At 41.4% G+C, this 19,105-nt stretch overlaps 1 protein-coding gene across 8 annotated transcripts in view; it reads right to left on the bottom strand.

Annotated features, from left to right (window-relative positions):
* Positions 1-19,105, bottom strand: part of KHDRBS2 (KH RNA binding domain containing, signal transduction associated 2) — a 451,754-nt gene that overhangs the window by 257,586 nt on the left and 175,063 nt on the right. The window lies entirely within an intron of this gene.

Genomic DNA, 19,105 nt, shown 5'->3' with positions numbered 1-19,105 from the left:
ATTATATTATTATAAACTAATGAATAGCAAATAATAGCAAGTAATAACATAAATAAATAAAACCACTGCTCTTGTCCCCCCACAATTGGCCCTCTGCCCATTTTGACCAATGGATGAAAAAGAGATGTAAGATTTGAACTTTGGATCTACTATATATATGGCTGAAGTCTTACAATTTGTGGTTGCATTTCTTTCTACACACAGGTTTTCTGGTATCTTTAATAAAACTTATCAAGATCTGTGTCCTTTAATTTCTGTCTGAGATTTTTCTGGTCCCAGTATTAGTTGGCTGAAGTCTACACATGAACAGACTCTGCAGGTGACAAAATATTTTGAATTCATATTTCTCATACTTACTTCAGTAAGAGAAAATAGCATTTTTGTTTTATACATTCACTTTCTGATTAAATTGTCTTTGTTTTTTATCCAAAACAAACATATAATGCAATCTATCAGAATAATTTACAGATTTAAAAACAGATATTACTAGATTTGCCTGCCAGGTGTTTTGACTGTAATAATCAAATGAGCTTTTTTCTGCAGTGTAATACAATATCCGCTTAACAAATGTGTAGGAATCCATGCCACGAGTCACAACATCAAGCTAAAACTGATTTTGCAAATACTGTTATGCCCACTCCAAGGCCCAACTGTAATAATGATAATAGTAAGTGATGGTTTTATAATGGTAAGGGGGAAAATAGTTAAATCAAGGAAGACCTAAATTGCTTTGTGCAGAGCCATTCCAAAATATTTATCACCTGCAGGATAGCATAATATGGTGCCGTCTAGTGTTTCATGCATAGAAGCCAACCAGACAGTTGGATTTTGTAAGACTGCTGAGAGGACAGCAGGATGGATTATGAGGATCAGGAGAAGTCGTGGAACATGGTTGTAATCTCCTACTATCAGGCTTCCAACATATGCTACAATCAGTTACTGAATCTGCCTAAATATAGGACTAATCCTGAAATTCCTGTGAGGATTTAACCCTAGCAAAAAAATAAATTAATTAATTCATCTGAGCTGACTTCCTAGTAGATCAAGTTATAGAGAAAGAGAAAGGCTAACTTATTAAAGTTGGCCTTTTTCTTTCTCTATAACTCGATCCACTAGGAAGTCAGCTCAGATGAATTTTTTTTAAAAAAAATCTGCTAAGGTTAAATCTATTCTAAAATAGCCTGAGCAGTCATTAGCTATTTTTACACGCTCTGGCATATATACACTATACCAAGTTCAATTAAAATGCAGATGTGCTCATCACCAAGAAAGGCTAGTTAGACTTCAGATGAAAGAGCGTTGAAATTGTCTGAATTTTCTAACTACTCATATTCAAATGTAATTTTCTATGATATACAGTTTTCCACTGGGAAAATAATTTCTACTTTATTCGGGAAAGGGAACAGATGTTTGCTGACTGTTCTACTCAACTGTGATTTGGAAAGCCAATACACTTGCCCACTCAACAGGCCATTAAGACCTGCTACTTTATTCCTCCCAGGTGTTAGAGCTGGGATATATAGTGTCTGTTTTGTGAGTCTCCGTTTCCTTTGATTTAGATTATGTTAACTTTGCCTAATTAGAGCAATAGCACTTAGACTTACACACCACTTTGTAGTGCTTTACAGCCCTCTCTAAGTGGTTTACATAGTCAGCCTATTGCACCCCCCCCCCAATTATTTGGATCATTCTATCAACCTGGGAAGGATGGAAGGCTGAGTCAACCTTGAGCTAGTCAGGATCAAACTCCATGCTGTGGGCAGAGTTAGCCTGCAATACTAACCACTGAGCCATAAGGGCTCTGATTAAGTGTGCTCTTTTTTAATAGTATATTGCGTTTGTAAATTAGTTATTAGCCTACCCAGGTTACAGATTTAAACTAGGCATCCATTAAAGCAAATAAAGGCTAAATAATCAATAATCTCCCTCAAAAACCTGGCCCTCAGCAGGAGCTTTTGAAATCAGAAGAGATCTATGGGAGATTGGGGAAAAAATACACACAGTCTATTTCAGGGGTCGCCAACCTTTTGGACCTCAGGGACCAGCAAACTCATAATTTTAAATCCCGCAGACCACTAATATGAATTTTGACTGACAGTGGCTTGCTGACATAGGTGTGAAAGTTGGTCCCATATTCCAGAGCTGCAGTAGTCACAGGACTGGCCCTTTAGTCAACCCGGAGCAGCTCCTCCAGTCCATGGCAGGCCGGTGCACCCGGGTGGAGGAGTAACTGCTCCAGGATGACCAAAGGGCCAGTTCTATGACTACTGCAGCTCTGGAATATGGGACCGACTTTCCCACCAACATCAGCAAACCACCCTAGGGTGGATTTCCCTCCCCTGACGTTGGTCTTACCTTCCAGTTCCAGCTTGCATGGCTCTACCCAAGGTATTGGCCGAAGGGTGGGGGCCGGGGGGGGGGTGGGCCATGTGGCCAGCACAGCCTTGTGTTCCTGCGCAGCCTGGATTAATTGCTTTGGGGAGGACATTTCTCTGCAGACCACCAAAATTTTCTCATGGACGGTGGTCCCCGGCCCACTGGTTGGCGACCACTGCTTTATTTGGCACTATGGTAATCCATTGTGAAGCTCATCTGTATTTCTGATTATAAGATATGCATACATTTTTCCAGGATGATTGTCAAGAAGAGCAGAATCCCTGAAAACATCTGCAAGCATTTTTCCATTTAGTATTGTGTGACTTAATACAAATTCAGAGTGCATTGAAGATCGGCTTGGGACATTTAAGCATGTGGCCTATTTACTTTATTATTTGTAATTATTACCCTGCCTCTCTCTAGCTCATAAAAAGTTAAGTCAGGAAAAAACATAAATATTTACACAGATTGTTTGATGGTTTTGGATTTCCAAATCTAATAGAACTGATATTTGGATTTTGGCACAGAAATAAAAAAAGAGCTGTAAAGAGAGAGGCCCTAGTATCAGATCCTGGGAGCCAGTTCAACAAACCAGAAAATGTACTTTGTCTCTGCTTCTTTCATAGCAAAACAAAAGTGTCACATTGTATAATACAGAACTGTGCGCCGTAAAGCTATTCAGAGCAACCATAAGGCACTTTGATTTGCCAAAACATAATCATAAGGGCCTATTCAAAGTGAAGCACCAAAACCAGATAGAATCAAATGCCTTACTTGATTCAGATACTCAAAAAGGCTTTCACAAAATCTGCTGAAGAAGCACAGAGGACCTTTTCTATCAGAACAGAGGAACAATCAGCCTCTTTCATCCAGTAACCAAGTTTACTCAGAAAAATTAATGCCTCTAATTTCCTTAACCAGCCAGTTGTTTGTTTGTTTGTTTGTTTGTTTGTTTATTTATTTGTCAAGCAAGTATTAGATAACAGGTATAAGTATAAACATGCATATGAATATATGAAATGGATATGCATAAAAAAAAGAAACAATAGGACAGGGACGGTAGGCAAGTTGGTGCCTTATGCACACCCCCTACAAACCTTTTTCCTAAGAGGTTTGTAGGGGGCGTGCATAAGCGCACCAATAGTAGACAGTCTAAGGTTAAAGTTTTTGGGGTTTGGGTTCTACCAGTTCCTGAGGACATTCGACCTTTGACCTCAAGGAGGCTGCAGCTTCAGAAAAGGAATTGCAGGTAGTCCTTGACTTGTGACCAAACTTGAGCTCCCAATATCAAGACAGTTGTTAAATGAGTTTTACCCCATTTTTTAGGATCTTTCTTGCCACAGTTGTTATATGAATCACTGCACTTAGTAACATGGATGTTAAGTGAATCTGGCTTCTCCATAGACTTTGCTTCTCAGAAGGTCACAAAAGGTGATCCCAGGACCCCAGGACACTGCGACTGTCATAAATATGAACCAGTTGCCAAGTGGCTGAATTTTGATCACGTGACCATGGGGATGCTGCAAGGGTCCGAAGTGTAAAAAATGGTCATAGGTCACTTTTTTCAATGCCTTTGTAATTTTGAACTGTCAGAAAATGAACTGTTGTAAGTCGAGGACTACCTCTACACAGCTCCATTTACCACTATTTTGCCCAGGTTAAAGGTAAGCCACGGTTTCTAATCAAACTGCATATGCTAACTACATATATAGTGGAAGAATGTCTGTGTCACACCTACTTGCTTCTTTGTGCAATTATTTCTGTCATGCTTCCCTTCCCTTCCTTCAATACTCCTCCGATCTCCTCTCCTTTCCAATGAGATAAATCTAACCTTCCTCAAGAAGATACACTTGTGTGGTAGCTGTTTTACTGATCCATGAGACAATTGCGCACCCTCCCTGCAAACTGTAACACAGAGAAGTACGATTTGATTGATTCAGGCTTATGATCTAGATTTCTTGTGGCTGAAATTGAAGTCTAATCAGTGACAACTCCTCAATACAAACATTTAACTGACTGTAGTGAAGCTTAACAAAGTCCCAAAATAAAGCTTGGGTAAATCACAAAAGGAGTCACAGAAGCACAAAAAGTTTAGATTGGATTAACCAAATGAAGTAAACCAGAGAGTGAACCAAGCACAAAAACAGCTACTGACATTAGTATGCAATTGGCATGTTACCATTGGCTTCTAGCTGGTGAATAAATTGTCTTCAAATATCAAAGTATAGACATTATGAAGAAATCCTTCCAGAGTTTTAATTTTTTTGTTCTCTTAAATGAGGTCAGCTTTAAAGATCAACAATAAAAAATACTTCTGGGTTTGTACACTTTATTGTAAATAAGCTCCTCAGCAGGGGTGGGATTCAAATTGTTAACAACCGGTTCTATGGGTGTGGCTTAGGTGGTGAGCATGGCTTGGTGGTCATGTGACTGGGTGGACATGGCTTGGTGGTCATGTTATTGACTGGGAGTGGTCAACTCAATATCACTCACATCAAGGCACGCATCTCTTCGCCTGGCCTCTCATGACTGTGGGCATGCTGCAACAGTCGTAAGTGTGAAAAATGGCCATAAGTCACTTTTTTCATGCCATTGTAACTTTGAATGGTCACTCCACACAAGCAAAGTACCAGCAAAGGAGGGGGAAAAAAACTCCAGAGAAGTTCCTGAGACAGGAAGCCTAGTCCTGTCAAGAATGTAATAAGGGTTAATGGAGAGGCAGCTTCTGTAAGCAACACCAGAATGGTTCCTTCCTGCCTTCCTTACAGGATTAGGCCAGTAATTTCTTCTAACAACCAGTTCTCCGAACTGCTTAGAATGTTAACAACTGATTCTAGTGAATAGGCATGAACTGGTAGAATCCCACCCCTGCTCCTCAGGAAAAAAAAGGGAGTAATTGTTTCAGTATAGATTCTTAAGTGGCTTCTATTCTTTTCCTAATTAAGTACAAAAAATGATTCCAGCTACAAAATAATGGTAAAATATATACATCTGGGACATATATATTTGTTACTTCCTTTTCAGAGGCAATTAGAAAAAAATAACTCTTGCAGGCAAAGGATACGTTTAAAGAGTACAGTTAATCTTTTTGGAAAGAGGAAAATTCAGATTCTATAATCAGAATGTAATACCTCTACAGTACAAATTAGTGAACATCCAGGATTCCATGTGTATTAATCTTCCTAATTTATTAATTCTAATGCCCAATTTATCTTAAATTCCATTGTATAATTACTTTATCAGAATTTTGCAAATGGCTTCCTGTGAAAAAACTGAAGTTTAATCCTTTTTGGATAAAAATACCCTTTCTTTATAAACTATATAAATTTTAAAGGTACTATTTTCTCAGGTGCTTTGAGGAGAGAATTAAAGGACGTAATAAATTCTAATTCCTTCTGAGGTCTTTCAAAACAGTGAATATAATATTATTCTTTTTTTTCCTACTGATTACAGAACATGTGACATCTCTTCTATAGGGTTCTAGTGGAGTCTCCTCATTGTTGTCACCTGTGTCACAAAAGGATATGCCATGGCACCTCACTGTAAGAGACAAGTTAGCTGAGACAGGGAAGAGCACAGATGGTCTTTTGTTGCTTTTTTTTGTCTGCTAACAACATTTTTGCTGACCAGTGAGTCCCACATACCAACTGGTATGCTAGCTGTCTCGTGCTTTTTTATACTCTCAATGGGTTAGGTTTAGGGTTATTGATCATTGGTTGACAGTTACCTCTGTGCATTTATGTCTCGATGCAAGAATATACCCAACAAAGATACTGCATGGCCCATATTCATGGCAGGCAAAAACATTTTGGACATGAGATTATTAGGGAGCAAAAATGGAATAGCCCTCATGTGGCTCGTATGCCCTATGCCAGTGGTCTCCAAACTTGGCAACTTTAAGACTTGTGAACTTCAACTCAATGCTGGCCGGGGAATTCTGGGAGCTGAAGTTCACAAGTCTTACAGTTCCCAAGTTTAGAGGTTCCTGCCATATGCTATGGCCATTCTGAAAAGGGGGAAAGGTTCAGTTCTTAAGAGCTACAATATTAAGCACCCAAAAGTTGCAGTTTACAGTGGTGACCAGAGAGAGCTTAGAACTGGGAGAATGGGAGAAAAATCTCAATATTCCACCAGCCAATTTAGGAGTACAGGTAGTCTTTGACTTACAACATTCATTTACTGAGGGAACGGCACTGCAAAAAGTGACTTATGACCATTTTTCACATTCACAACATCATGGTAGCATGATCAAAATTTGGACACTTGGCAACTAGTGAACTACATTTATGACAGTTGCAGTGTCCCGGAGTAGTGTGATCAACTTTTACAAACTTCTGACAAGCGAAGTCAATGGGGAAGCCAGATTCACTTAACAACCGTGTTACTGATTTAACAACTATGGTAATTCCCTTAAAAACTGTGGCAAGAGAATGGGGCAATGCTCACTTAACCATTGTCTTGCTTAGCAACTGAAATTTTGGGTTCAGTTGTGGCTGTAAGTCAAGGACGACCTATATCCAGAGCAGAAATGAAGGCAGATCCAAAGGAGCAAGTTGGTCATGGCTGGGTTTGTAGGGAAGAACTGCCAGCTTAGAGGGATACCCCTGGTTTCCCCCAGTCAAGTGAGACACCACCAACCTTGGTGTTATATTTTAAGGAGGTCCTGGTCAGAATCAACCCTAAGCAACATTGGCTAGGAAACACAGATCCTTTGGATAGAGACCACAACTAAGTTCATATATTCATCATGTCATGATAAGTCTAAACCAGGGGTGTCAAACTTGCATTGTAGCATCACATGACGTATTGGGACTTCCCCCCCCTTCACTAAACCAGGCAGGGGCATGGCCAGCATTTGACACATTTGGCCTGCAGGCTGCAAATTTGACAGCCCTGGTATAAACCATAGGCTGTGGTTTTCGAATCATGATAGTTAAGTTCACACATCCTTTTAATCCAAACTAAACCAACCAACTCTTCCCATGAAATCCTCTATCCTTCCATTCTCTTGCTTCTAACATCCATATACATTGTAACTCCTCCCTAGATGTTCTTTCCAAAGCCACTGGTTACACCTTCAAGATCATCTTAGTGGTACATCCCTCCCTAATTGCTTTTTCCAAGGTCTTTTGTTGCACCCTTTATAGTGGTACATGTTTCCTCATGTTTCCTCATCTTGCTCATTCCATTCCTGGTATCTCCAATCAAGTCAATATGGGTTTCCTTGATGTGCAATTCTTCAGGATCAATGCATGTGCCTCACATGAAGTACTCAGTCCTTGGAGTCTCAAATTAAAAGGATCAACATCTGGCGATGAGTAAGCTGTCAGCAACCAGAACATAGACAAGGCATGCCTAGACAGAGAAACAGCATGATGTGCTCTTAGGGCATAATTTTAAAGACAGAGTGCTGCAAAGTCCTCATAAGAAGGGGAACATGTTTTCAGCACAAAAAAATGTGAGCAAAAGCTTAACCTTTGCTTTTTATATTCCATAACCTAGAGTCATTATTGCTTAGGGAAGTAAAATATCACTGACACACTGAAGATATCTTTTTGTGTTTAAAGGCTGAAAGTGTCACTATTAATATGTTATTTTTCCTTCCTAAAGGTGAATCTTCCAATATTTGAGTGGTAGCCTTTTGAAAATACTGTATTTTTTTTAAAGAAGCGCTTCTCAAACTTTCACGACTGTCCAGTCCATCAATGGTTCATAAGGTCATGATCATTTATACAGTAAAAGGTTAAAAGAAAAGAAAAGAAAGAGAAGAGGTGGGAAAAAAAGGAAAGAGAAAAAGAAGGAAAGAACCTTTAATTAAACAAACCACATTGATGGTATTTGCACCAGTAATTTATCTATTCCTTTATTTGACTTCTATAGTTGCCAATCTCAAACAAGTGACTCAGGCTGCAAACAATGACAAAATAATTAAAAACAGTTGCAGCATAGTGTGATTATAATTGCCATTGACAGATCTATCATTTCTGAATTTGTTTGATAGATCCCTAAGAAGTCAGCTATTGTCTTGTGGCAATTAGGCTTGCTTCAATTGATTTAAAACTTCAAACTAATTTGGAAAATCACGATGACTTTGCTGAACTGGATTCATTTTATAAATTTCTGAACTAATTCAGAAAAAAAAAGCTATTTCTGCTCATTGCAGAAGCATCTAAATTTTCTCAACAGATTTGATTTAATTTCAGTTAAACTTTCCAATTTGGTTTGGAGAACTCATACTTTTAGATTTTTTAAAGAAATTGCCTTAAAATTACCATAGGTTTTTTTTTTTTTTTTGAAACATTTTTTTGGGTGCACTTCCTTAATAGCGACTAATTTGTGAAATGATGAGATTTTCTTATAATAAGGAAAAAAAGAAAATACAGTACTAATTTTCTGCACATATTTCTTAATTGTATATACATTTTTTTTATCAGACTCCCCTTTTATTGTTTCTTTTTCCAGACAGAAATATGTTTTTCTCACAAGAAAGATTCTTTGACCCCTAATATAATTTTGCAAGCTCTTTTCGATATCCAAGAGCCTTTTTGAGAGCATATTTTCTCACAATATTCCAAATGTGGTGCATAAGAGATTTGTAGAAGGGAATTAATACTCAGTAATAATAATCCCAACATGGAATTAATCTTTCTGCCAACTGCTGCCTGCTGCCATTATCCATCACAAATCCCAGGTCTGCTTTCTGGTTAGTCACCATTAGCTCAGACCTCATTAATGTATTATAGTGAAATAATTAAGATGGGGAAAATAAACGGATGAAATAAATTGCTATGAATGGGCCATTGGCCATGGATTCTTTCCTGGGAACGAGGTAAAAAAAAAACTTGATAAATGAACAAGAGGGATTTAAGTAAGTATGAATTTCAGTGACGGCATTAATGTTAACCTGTTTTTACAATTTCAGTTCAGCCAAGATGGCTGTGACTATGTTACCAGTGGAACAATAGTACTGACTACAGTAAGGTAAAGCCGACTTTACCTATAACCGAAACTATTTGACTGTTTAAACACAATTTTAGTATTTAGCTGCTTTTACGCCATTTCCATCCATTTGCTAAAAACATGCAAACCCAAAAACTTACTCATCTAACTTTGAAGCAAATAACACCCTCCAATGGAGTTGGCCCCATAAGGGTGGGTTATGGCTAAGACAGTCTTTACACAATAATTTTTTGGGTACCATTTTGAGTACCTTTCCTGAATCAGGAGGCTTTACTCACAGTCACTCATGTCCTTCATAACTCACAGCTGGATTACTGTAAGGCGCGCTAAATGGATTTGCTTTAGGTTTCAATTATATATTCAAACACAGTTGTTATGGAGATCAGCAATTTACAGGGGTACATGAAATGGGTTGCAACTCAGAAAAACTGGTAAAAATGTAAAAATTAATTAATTTCATACAGATATAATCTATAATATAATTAATTCCATATAGATAAAATATATAATTTCATAATTATACACACACACATACACACACACATATATACTCCATCCTTCACAACCATAATATTCTGCTTGTTAAGCTCCATGTGCTCCCAATATAAAATGGGTATCACATTAACATTATGAATGGAAAAATCTTAGGATTTTTGTTTCAATTTTTCACTAAGAACATTTAAAAATATCAAGCAAAAGTTCAACCTTAAGTGTTTGGCCTGAGGATTTGCTGAAGTAAGTATTGATAGTTCTGCAAATTGTTGTGAGATTTAAGAACAGTTTTCCTGAGCTGCATTTCAAAAAATGGAATGGATTCCATGGGATGATTAGAAGACCTCAGATGGGTCTATTTTGGGTTTTATGGGTTCCATTTTGGATGCACTGCACTATCCCTGAAAGCTTACGCAGATCCAAGGATTTTCAGTTTCCCAGAAAGAAGACAAGCTTTTTTTCCCTTAGCTAAGTAACTATGAATGAAGGAAGCAGAAGTTCATCCTAAAGTCTCTGAGCGTAATCATAATACACAAGTTAAGGTAACAAAGGAAGCTGGTATTAGAAACAAGGAAAAGCACAAATCATGAAAACAAGTGAAATAGAGAGAGAAGAGCAACCATAATTGTCATTTCAAGATGGGAGGGAGATTTCTAGCTCTGCCCTTCCGCAAGCAGAAGGTGAAAGCCCGCAATGGATATACCAGAATAACAGAGTTGGAAGGGATCTTGCTCAAGCAGGAGACCCTATACTATTATGGTCTTTTTTTTAAAAGCCTCCAGTGATGACGCCCTCCAGAGGTGGGTATTCAGCAGGTTCTGACCAGTTTTGGAGAAACGGTAGCGGAAATTTTGAGTAGTTCAGAGAACCGGCAAATACCACCTCTGACTGGAGATTTTACAGTATCCTTCCCCTGCCACGCCCACCAAGCCATGCCCACAGAACCAGTAGTAAAAAAAAAATTGAATCCCACCACTGGTGCACCCACAACTTCTGGAGGCAAGCTGTTCCACTGATTACTTGTTCTAACTGTCAGGAAAGTTCTCCTTAGCTCTAGGTTGATTAGTTTCCATCCATTGCTTCTTGTCCTGCCTTTAGGTGCTTTGGAGAATTGGCTGACCCTCTCTTTTTTGTGGCAGCCCCTTAGATATTGGAAGGTTGCTATCATATCACCCTAGTCCTTCTTTTCATTAAACTAGACAATTGCTGCAACTGTTCCTCATATGTTTTATCCTCCAGTTCCCTAATCAACTTTGTTGCTTTTCTCTGTACTCTTTCTAGAGCCTTAACATCTTTTCATATCACGGTGAGCAAAACTGGATTAAGTATCTACTCCCACCTCCGGAAACATTTCACATGAAGGAAAATTGGTTGGTAAATCAGGTCTACAGATACAGATGTTATAAATGCTCATCCTCAAACATGGAGAATGCCGGGAGGATGAGACTAAATAGGACTAAAAATCCCATGGTTAAAATCTATAGCGCTCAACAGGATTCAAATCATGCGTAGGGTTGCTAATGTTTGTTGCTCATCTGAAAACCTCTACTAATCCATTTAGTTTTTGCAAATAGAAAGAAAAAAATAGCTCAGTTGCAAAAAGATCTATTCCCTAAAAAAGACTGTGTTAAGCAAATCCATTTTCACCATAGTAGCAGCTTACATATTCAGCTGAGAGTAAGAGCCACTGAACTCAAAAGAAATTATGCTAGAGTAAGAACACAAAGGTTTATGCTTATTATGCTTACACATTTCTATAATCTCTCTCTCTCTCTTACAATATATTTTTGTGTGCACATATGTATGCAAGAGGATTGTTTATGCACATGTTGCATATCTATAAAATTAATTTCAATCAGTATTCATCAACTAATATCACTCATTTAATTTTTCCCTAATATTTGTTTGGGGGGGAATTGCCAGGATTGGTTTCAGTGTGAGAGATCAATTCTAGCCAATAAGGAAAGGAAACTAGAAAACTGGAAAATTCCACATAAGACTTTTGTTCAGGTTTACAACTATCTGTTGAATAATTGTTTTGGGGTGTCATTTGTATAAATTCAGAATTACCTTTTGTTGTGAATCAATAAAAAGTAACTAAGCCCAAATGCAAAGCGGGGTTTGAAAGCCTGCACACCTGATTGGTCCTTAAACAACGAACAAGGATTGGTCCATAACAAGTCCCTGATTGGCCAATATTAGGACACTGCTTATTGGGTATTAGTTGAACTTGTTGCACATATTATTGGTTAATAGGGTAGCAGCCAACCCTATAAAAGGGTTACTGCTGCCCATAGCCTTGCTCTGTTCTGTTCTATCTACTGTTATTAAAGAGTTGAAGTAACTGGTCAGATGTCTGGTCTCCATTATTCTCCAAACATAACACTGGCGACGAGGGTGGGATGCGGAGACCGAAGAGCTGACTGATCTACAGAGCAACCAACAGAGCACGTGGTCGAACACGCACTATCAACGGCAACATGGCCAGCGGTGCCGTACCACCCGCTCCATTCGACCCAGAAACCGAAGACTGGGAGTTGTACATGGATAGGTTCCAGATGTTTCTGGAGACCAACAACTTGAAAGACGCAACACCAGCAAAAAAAGAGCTGTATTTCTAACCCACTGTGGGCCTACCGTGTTTAAAATGGCAAAATCACTTGCCAAGCCAGCCGAAGTAAAAGCGATGGACTGGGACGTCCTCGAGCCTTTGCTACGGGCCCACTACGCGCCCACCGTGCCAACATTAGTCAGAAGGCACGAATATTACCAGAGGGTCCAGTGGAAAGGCGAAAGCCTTGCCAACTACATCGCAGACCTCCGCAACCTTGGAGGCCTCTGCGGATTCTCTAACTTAGAAGAAGCCCTCCGAGACCGCCTAGTTCTGGGCCTAGAAGACTGCACGATCCAGAGCAAAATCATGGTTAAGGGGGACATCAGCCTCACCGATGCCCTTAAAGAAGCCACTGCAGCAGAGGCAACCAAGAAGTCGGCAGCCCGAATGCGCTGCACCAGCGCACCGCTACGTCAACTCGCCAATGATACCTCGCCTCGCTCAGAGAGACACCCGGTATCGACTCACCACAAAGACCTAGAATCCCCATCAGAAAGTGATGAGGAAGAGGTCATCCGACTCCGAGCGGAACGAGACCAGTTCACACAACGCTCACTTCGACCTTGTGCAGGATGTGGAGCGAATCACCCACGATCCAGCTGTAAATTCCTAGACGCACTCTGCCGTGTTTGTGGGAAAAGAGGTCACATTGCAAAGGTTTGCAGAAGCAAACAAAAATCCAACTCCAAACCCCGACAGGCCGAATGCCAGTCTTCAGGATTCATCGGCAAACCCCGAGACAAACTGAATCACCAATGGGGAAGCCACTCCTACAGAAACAAACCGTCCACCACTTCCACCAGGCGGGAAGAAACCAGGCGGGAAGAGACCCACCAGACAATTACCATAGGCCACGCTACATCCCTAGATGCCGGGAAAATCAGAGTGAAGGTCGCTATCGAAAACAAACCTTGTGTGATGGAGGTGGACTCAGGATCATCCCTCTTGATGGTGTCCTGGAACACGCTCCAACAGCTCGTTCCGACGATTCGCCGCCAAGACCTCAACCCTCAAAGGGTTATACTCAAAGATTACCAGGGTAACCGAATTCCCGTTGTCGGGTCCCGCCGATTCCAGGTCTCTTTCAAGGACCGCACCGTCGCACTGCCACTGACTGTCGTTGACCGTGACCGGCCTAGTCTTTTAGGCCTGCAATGGTTCAGACCGCTCGGAATCACTGTAGCCGGAGTCCACCGTGCCAAAAGCAACGATTGGGAGGAAGCCCTCGTGCAAGAATTCCAAGACGTTTTCGCGAACGGACTAGGCAAGTACAAGGGATCCCGATCTCATTTAACTTGAACCCTGAGGTAGCACCCATCCGCCTTAAGCCGCGTCGGGTGCCGTTCGCCCTAAAACCTAAAATCGACGAACAACTCGATAAGCTAATAGCTCAGGGCGTGCTGCAACCCACCGACCACGCCCGGTGGGAAACCCCAATAGTGACGCCTATCAAGCCTGATGGGTCACTGAGAATTTGCGGAGACTACCGGGCCACCATAAACCACGCACTTCAGCAAAGTGCATATCCAGTGCCGGTAGTGCAACACCTGCTCCATTCCCTGGGCGGCGGGAAAGTTTTCGCTAAACTAGACCTAGCGCAGGCATATCAACAATTGCCTGTAGATCCGGCCACCGCGGAGGCGCAAACTATCGTCACGCATAGGGGCACATTTAAATGCTCCAGTTCGGGGTGAGTGTCGCTCCAGGAATCTTTCAGAGCTTAATGGAAAGGCTGTTACAAGGAATAAGAGGGGTCGTACCGTATTTTGACGATGTACTCATCGCCGCCCCTAACAGAGACATTCTAGAAAAACGACTCCGAATGGTCTTACAAAGGTTCCAAGACGCCAGCCTCAAAGTTAAAAAAATAAATGCCAGTTATGTACCGAAAGGGTGGAGTTCTTAGGATACCTCCTGGACAGTCAAGGAATCCATCCCACTGAGGACAAATTAATGGCGATTAAGAAGGTCCCCACTCCAAGGAACAAGGCAGATCTACAGGCGTTCCTTGGACTTATCAATTTTTATAACGTCTTTTTACCCAATAAAGCAACGGTAGCTGAACCGTTACATAGACTCTTAGACAAAAAAGCAACGTGGGTTTGGGGACAACGTGAACAATACGCTTTCCAACAAGTAAAGAAATTGCTAACTTCTGATTCTGTACTTATGCAGTACAACGAGACTCTGCTGTTAACTATTACCTGTGACGCTTCACCTTTTGGGGTTGGAGCTATCCTGGCCCACGTATACCGAACGGAGCAGAAGCTCCCGTCGCGTTTTTTCACGAACTTTAGCTAAAGCTGAAAGAAATTATAGTCAGCTGGATAAAGAAGCTTTAGCTATTGTGGCTGCAGTTAAACGATTTCATGAATATGTGTATGGGCGCGCACAATAATTACTGATCATAAACCACTACTGGGGATTATCGCGGGTAATAAACCAACCCCGTATATATTGTCCCCAGAATGACCCACTGGTCTGAATTCTTGGCGGCTTACAACTACACCTTGCAACACCGCCCAGGGAAATCAATTCTCCACGCTGATGCATTGAGCAGAACACCGCTCCCAGAATCAGTTGAAGATCCAGCCCCAACCGTCACAATGCTACAAATTGAGGCTCTACACGCGCCGCCATTAACGGCGAGAGACATTGCCCTCGAAACAAAACGAGATCCGGTCCTGCAACACATCCTACGTTGGGTTGAACGTGGTTGGCCAACAGAACAACTATCACTGGAATGGGCGCCTTTCAAAGCCCGCCATACCGAACTGTTTTCCCAAAAGGGCTGCATCTTGTGGGGCGATAGAGTCGTAATCCCGGGCAAACTGCAATGAACTGTTTTAGCGGTATTGCACGACGGACATCCGGGCATCGTGCGGATGAAAGCACTCGCACAGAGCTACGCCTGGTGGCCGGGAATCGACAAAAGAATCGAGACCTGGGTCGCTACATGTCAACGTTGCCAGGACGTCAGCAACGCCCCACCTAAAGCAAGCCCAACCGAATGGGAAACTCGAGGGGACCATGGTCCCGTATTCATATTGACTTTGCGGGGCCTACAAAAGGGCACACTTTCCTTATTACAGTCGATGCCTATTCAAATTGGCTCGAGATCCATCGAATGAACTCAACTACAACGGACTCAGTTATCAACAAATTAAACAGGTTATTTGCCACACATGGTTTTCCGGACGTTCTGGTCTCGGATAGCGGCCCACAGTTCACAGCATTACCATTTGAACAATATCTCGCTGACCGGGGCATCCGCCATGCGCCAACCGCCCGCGCACCCTGCGGCGAACGGACGTGCAGAGCGCATGGTACAGTTTGTAAAAAGACCCTCCACAAAATGGAATTCGCGACATCTATGAAAAATCAATCGAATTTTATTGTTGCAGCACATCACGCCCCACAGCGTTACCAACAAAACGCCCGCCGAACTTCTCATGGGGCGGAAACTACGATCGCACCTTGACCGGCTCCACCCGCATACGCACCCGAAAAGCCTTTGGATCCAGCAGCAAATGCCGGGAATTTAAGGTAGGCGATTTAATCTTTGCCAAAAACTTCTCCGGCGACCCTTTATGGATACCCGCAACCGTCACCCACCGCACAGGGCTTAGATCTTACCGCCTGCTAACAGACGATGGGAGGGTGTGGAAACGCCACATAGACCAACTCCGTTCGAGATTACCACCCAGCGCCCATGGCTCCCGGGTTCACCAACTGAAGGGGAGGAAATATTGAGGAAATTGACTTTGATATGACAGATAGCAGGCCAACGGAAACCCAGCCCAGCAAGTACCGGGAATCAAAGCAGGGAGGGAGTTGACTTTCCCATGGGACGTGAACACGGGGAAACCAAACTGCGAAACCCCGAAGAAACACTGATTGGTGGGGACAACCACAACGAAAGCAGCACGGAATTTCCGTGCAGTGAAACGGAGCTTAACAGAGATCATCCAAACGCTCCACCGGAACCGGACTTTAGGCCAAACCCGGTGGAACCACGGAAATCATCCAGACAGACCAAACGGCCTGTCTATCTTGAGGATTTTGTTACAGCTCCCCTCAAACGGAGCCCAAGGGGGAGGGGTGTTGTGAATCAATAAAAAGTAACTAAGCCCAAATGCAAAGCGGGGTTTGAAAGCCTGCACACCTGATTGGTCCTTAAACAATGAACAAGGATTGGTCCATAACAAGTCCCTGATTGGCCAATATTAGGACACTTCTTATTGGGTATTAGTTGAACTTGTTGCACATATTATTGGTTAATAGGGTAACAGCCAACCCTATAAAAGGGTTACTGCTTCCCATAGCCTTGCTCTGTTCTGTTCTATCTACTGTTATTAAAGAGTTGAAGTCACTGGTCAGATGTCTGGTCTCCATTATTCTCCAAACATAACACCTTTCTTTGAATATCAGATGTCAGATACAGTATTCTAGTTGTGTTTAATATAACTATTATTCAAAAACCAAAGGTCTTTAATACGTAGGCTCAGTGAAAACACAATACAAAGTTTCCTGTTCTGTCCCAATAGCCCTTCTACTGACAGCTAATGCTATTTTTTTTTCATTTCCATACATTTTCTTTCATTTTCTTTGAGGAGCCATGTAGGAATCAGCAACCAAAATTTCAGAAACATGCAATTTTTCTACTCATCTGCCAAAGTCAGCTCTCTAACTTGAGTATTCTGCAATGTGATAGAGAGTAAGTTTCACAAGGTTGAAAAGTACCACTATTTAAATTCAGAGAATGTTCTATTCTATAATAATGTTTGTGAGTCAAATTATACTATGAATAATAATAATGCTACTCTGAATATGTAAGAACAACATGGCATATTATTGTTCTATTGTTCTATTGCCCTTTCTCCTATAGACCGCTGCTTGGAAGGTTTTACATTATAGAAATCAGTGGTGGGATTCAAATTTTTTTACTACCAGTTCTGTGGGCATGGCTTGGTGGGCGTGGCAGGGGAAGGATACTGTAAAATCTCCAGTCAGAGATAATATTTGCCGGTTCTCCAACCTACTCAAAATTTCCGCTACTGGTTTCCAGAACTGGTCAGAGCCTGCTTGAATATCACCTCTGATAGAAATCATAAAAGCATAAGGCTAGAAGGGTCCTTGAAAGTCTGCTAGTCCAACCCCCTATCCAAGGTAATAGTCTTTATACCAACTTTAAGACTTGTGGACTTCAACTCCCAAAATTCCCCAGCCATCATGGACATGGAGTTAGGGGCGTGATATACAATTCTCCACTGTTGATAATAAAGACAGTTTTTTTATACAGGTACTTGATTATTTTTCTATATATTTATCTATTTGGTAAATTTATATAGCTGCCCACTCTGAGTGGCATACAGAGTTTAAAACGACAAAAAAAAACAAAACCCAACAAAACAATCAAAAACATAACAACAAATCCATTACATAAACACTGAAAACCCTGCAAAGAAGTCTAGGATTCTTCCTGATTTGTTCTCTTCAGTATTTTGTAAATGCTTTAATTGACTTGAATGATAGAAATCAACATCAATGTTCCTTGTGAGGAACGTGGTATTTTATGTGAGGCTTAAGCCTACAAGAAGAGAGTGTGACCTGACAGTTATTTAAACACTGACTAGGTCAGCATGAGAAATGAGATATAAGACTGTCACAAAATAGGACAAGACAGATGCTCAGAAATTAAATATGGGGCTGTGTGTGTGTGTGTGTGTGTGTGTGTGTGTGTAGAACCAGATTTTCTTGCATTGTGGCTGAACTCAGGTATCTTAACTACCCAAGCAGAGGACTTAGCATCCTATGAGAATGCAGCATACTGGCTGGTTGCATGAGAAGATGCTCTCTTGCTTTACGAGGATCTTTCTAGGCCCAATCCAAGGGTGGCGGGGAGATGGAGGCTGCAGTGTGTCTCCTCCCCGCCACCCCATGGATCAGCCACTTCCAGTGACCAATGTATGACTAAGGGCTCCCAAATCAAGGCAGATGGAAGACTCTCCCATGCATTACTGGGATCCTCCTTCCCAGTGATGGGATTCATTTTTTTTTACTACTGGTTCTTTGGGTGTGGCTTGGCGGGCATGGCAGGGGAAGGATACTGTAAAATCTCCAGTCAGAAGTGGAATTTGCCGGTTCTCCGAACTTACTCAAAATATCTGCTACCGGTTCTCCAGAACTGGTCAGAACCTGCTGAATACCCCCTCTACTCCTTCCCCTCATTCCATCATCATGTCTGTTAGATGGTTAGTTCCACTGCTGTAATCATACATCAGAAAGTGCTTCTTCCTAGGACCTGAGCCAGATCCCATATAAGGGAGAGAAACTGGTGGATTTTTAATCACCACTGAGGAAATTTACTAATTGCTAAACTTCAGTGTGCCTGGCATTAAGCTATTAGGAGAACACCATTCAATTGGCTTCTTAATAAGGCAGAATTGAGATTAGCTATATAACAGAAAAAAAAAATACTCTACAGGTAGTCCTCAACTTATAATCACAACTGAGCCCAAACTTCCCATTACTAAGCAAGTCAGTTGTTAAATGAGTCGGGTTCTATTTTTATGATCTTTCTTGCCAAGAAAGCGACTCATTGCAGTTCTTAAGTGAATCTGAATTTCCCATTGACTTTGCTTGTCAGAAGGTCACAAAAGG

This window comes from Notechis scutatus, chromosome 1 (assembly GCF_049901735.1).
Source record: "Notechis scutatus isolate UNSWTSFEM ecotype Mainland chromosome 1, rNotScu1.2, whole genome shotgun sequence".
Classification (NCBI taxonomy): domain Eukaryota; kingdom Metazoa; phylum Chordata; class Lepidosauria; order Squamata; family Elapidae; genus Notechis; species Notechis scutatus.
This window is presented reverse-complemented; position numbering and strand designations above follow the sequence as displayed.